The sequence below is a fragment of the Microtus ochrogaster genome (assembly GCF_000317375.1).
Source record: "Microtus ochrogaster isolate Prairie Vole_2 chromosome 6 unlocalized genomic scaffold, MicOch1.0 chr6_random_2, whole genome shotgun sequence".
In the NCBI taxonomy this organism is placed as follows: domain Eukaryota; kingdom Metazoa; phylum Chordata; class Mammalia; order Rodentia; family Cricetidae; genus Microtus; species Microtus ochrogaster.
The window spans coordinates 4,281,313-4,285,215 of NW_004949095.1; the positions used below are offsets into that span (position 1 = coordinate 4,281,313).

The 3,903-nt window shown below is 33.8% G+C and overlaps 1 protein-coding gene across 1 annotated transcript in view; it reads right to left on the reverse strand.

Moving 5' to 3' along the window:
• The window catches only part of Xpr1 (xenotropic and polytropic retrovirus receptor 1), a 158,108-nt gene that overhangs the window by 44,908 nt on the left and 109,297 nt on the right, over positions 1-3,903 (reverse strand). The gene's annotated exons all lie outside the window — the stretch shown is intronic.

The window sequence follows — 3,903 nt, forward strand, 5'->3', positions numbered from 1 at the left end:
AGAAACCCTGTCTTGAAAAACCAAAAAAAAAAAAAAAAAAAAGAATCCAATAAACTTGTCTTTAGATTCTTTCCTCTTCTGTCTCAGAGACTCTGCAGAATGCCATTAGAATAATTTTCTCCAAACTTGGTTTTTAATATGTTATTCCATTGTCCTATAAGTGTTTTATCTTGTTTTGATTTTAAGCTTTAGTACTACAGGGCTAAATGGCTTTGAAATGGTAAGACCAGTTTGTTTTGTTTTGTTTGTTTGTTTGTTTGTTTTGAGACATGTAGTCTTGGCTATCTATACTGGAGTATGCTATGTAGACCAGGCTGGTTTTGAACTCTTGCTTCTATGTCCTCTGTGCTGGCATTAAAGGCATACAACATCAAGCCAGCCAGGTCTAAGACTAGTTTTGTCTTCGGGGGTTTTTCCTATGATACCTCCCTCTTCAACATTATTTTCTCTAACATTAAACTGAATATAGTAACTTCTACCTCACAGAGTTATTAAAGAATGAAAAGATACAAAGCACAAGAAGACAATGTGAGAATTTAAATGTCATATAAATAGACAATAGTTGACACATATTGAGTGCTTAATATAGTGTTTAGCCTCATTCTTGGTGCTACTACATGTAACAATTAGTTTAATTCATTATAATTGTTCTCTAAGTTAAAAATTACTATGTCCATGTTGTCTGAGGAAACTGGAGCACAGACAGGTTAAGTAATTTGCTCAGATTTACTGAGCTAGTATAGGACAGAGTCAAATGTAGCCTTTGGCTGACCTAGCCTCCACTCTACCTGCCTCTGTGGGGATTAATAGCATCACCACCATACCTGGTTGCAACCTACATAATTTTGTGCAAAGCCCATGTTCTCAAGTACTATATTGCTCATACACCCATACAAACATTCAGTACCCTCATTATTTTACAGTTTTCCTAGAATTATATTGTTCAAACACCTTAGGTCTGCAAACTTAGGCTCTTAAAAAAAAATCTAGTTTCCAACTTACTTTTTCCAAACTCATCCTACAGTACTCCCCAATGAATTTCATCTTTTAAAAAAGTTATTTTTCCCATAATCTATAGTGTTCTTTTCTTACATCTCTACAAATTTATATACTTACTTAATTTAAATAATGGTTTATTATTTATCTTTGTAGTTTCTGCAGTATAAAAACATTTAATAACTTAAAAATAATGGGAGAAAAAGTGTTTGTTTTGGAATCAAATATTATATAAACTGCATATCAAATCCTAGTAGAATAAATTATTTAACTTAAGAGTTTCTAGTCCTCAGTTTCCTCTTGGCCAACGAAAATATTGTCTGTTCTCAAACTGGACTTGATCTCCAGTACTCCATAAAACTGGAATTATACATGCCTGTTATCCCAGGCCTTGGGAGGTGGAGGAAGAGGGATCAGAAGTACATAGAACTTTGCAGCCTGGACTACATGAGACCTATTTAAAAAACAAACCAAAAAACAAAAACAAACAACATACTTTCACATGCTTGTGATAGTTAAATGTGAAGAACACATCAAATGCCTAATGTTTGACTCTATCAGTATTCAGTACATTAGTTACATTCGTTTCTATTAGTTGCTAAATAAAACATTTATACAACAAGTACTTATTAGATGTTTTTTTACACCCAACATCATCCTAAGAACTGGGGATTCAAGTGAATAATAAACAAGATACCAATTTCCATTTAACTTCTATCTAACAGTATATGGTAAGGGAGATAAGAGTAAAATCAGCAGATAAAGACTCTCAGGAGATATACTTGCCTTAAAGAATGAAGACTGAACCCCTGGAATCTCTAGAGGACTCCAGGTAGAGAGAAAGTACAAGAAGCTTAGTGATAGAAGGCCAACGTCACTATTATGGGAAGGAACTAGAGATAAAGTTCCCAGTGACAAGACAAGGTTTTGTAGTACTTTGTTTAGATTTAAGTTTTATTTCTGATGTATGAACTAATAGAAGGTTTTGAATGGGTTAAGACCCAAGTAATCACTTTAAAAGATTGTCCTAGTTGCTATGTGACAATGAACCACAGAGTCAAGATTAGCTGGAAAATTAGAGGAGTAGAAAAGCACATTTGTAGTTTTGCATCCTGAATCCTAAGCAAAGACCCTAGACATTACAATGACAGAAAACAAAGCATAGATTCCAAAGAAGCCACAACTGTAAGAGTTAGTAGTTTGGGCAAAGCTGTAGAATACAAGGTCATGAATGCAACATCAACACACAAAATTCAGTTGTGTTTATATGTATCAGCAATAAACAATCTGAAAATAAAATTACAAAACCAATTTTTAATTATAACAGTACCCAAAAGAATAAAACATTTAGTAGTAATTTTAAACAAGGAGATGAGAGGCTCATATGTTGAAAGTGACAAAATATATAGAAATTAAAGTAGACTTAAGTATATAGAAAAAATGCCACGCTTATAGATTGGAAGATTTGATATTGTTAAGATGACAAGTCAATCGATACATTTAATTAAATCCCTGTCAAAATTCCAATGGTCACTTTATTTTCAGAAAAATAGAAGTCAATCATTGTTTTAGTGCTTGATATGCATAATTTCATTAATTTTTCACAGCAAAAACCCCACATATCAGTTTTCTACACATTAAAGAAACAGTTAAATTAAGCCCCCTGTTTAAGGACACAGGGATTTAATCCCAGTAATCTGGCTCTAGAGCCTGATGCACTTAACAATGTAGCTAAGTTATATAGAAACTACCATGCATCTGTTAAACAAAACAAAATCAATAACCCAAACAGAAGCCTATTCGAAACCTTACAAAATTATAGTCCTCATGGTACTGAATCAAGTTGCCAAATAGGTTTCCCTTTTGTTGTGATTTGTTATTCTTTTTATTAAGAATTTTTCACATATAAATTGTGATCAAAACACTAAGACTACTTAACGCTGCCTTTATGGACATGGGTGAAAGACACTACTGGAGCATGGGTAGCCTCTCTGGGAATACATCCCTGAAGAAAATACACTCAGTCCACCAGGAGCCATCAACTGCCAATGGATCCTCAGCCACAGGTGGGGTTTCATGACCTTTCCCCATTCTACGCTGGGGTTTTGAATGACCAAACCAGTTTTCCCTTTGCTAATAATATTTAGGAATAAGGAATATGTATAAGAGAAAAGGCTCTAAATATAAAGGATGTAAGAAGCTTCCTACATTCAAATCCCTACCTTCTTCCCTAGAGGCTACCATGTTAACAGTTTTTATATTACCTTCCAAGAAATTCTTCACATACTGAAAAATACCAAATAACTTTCAAAACAAAGCAACTAACCAACTACAATTAGCAGCATGCCATACATGGCGAACCTAAAGCTTATTTTTTTTATTTACATTCTAGAGTGGTTATTTTTCTCATAAATACACACAAAAATCTAACTTATTTTCTAATGTAGGTGTTACACACTATAGAAGATAAAACAAATCTTAAGTACACAGTATGATAAATTTCAACAACAGTGAATCAGGACCCAGAATACAAAACCATGCCCAAAGGCCTGGCTTTACATCTTCTTTCCAGCCATGATAAGCACTCTTTTCTAACACTAATTTTTTTTATCTTCCTCAAAATTAAATAATATAACGTGTACTTTTGGTGTCTGGTTTCTTTTGTTTACTTTACAATGGTTAATTTTATGTTATACAAACCTCATTTCCTAGAAGAATGAAAATAGACCCATATCTATCACCATGCACAAAACTCAAGTCCAAATGGATTAAAGACCTCAATATCAGTCAGGACACATTGAACCTGATAGAAGAGAAAGTGGGAAGTACCCTACAACAGATGGGCACAGGAGATCGCTTCCTATGTGTAACTCCAGCAGCACAGACATTAAGGGCAACATTGAATAA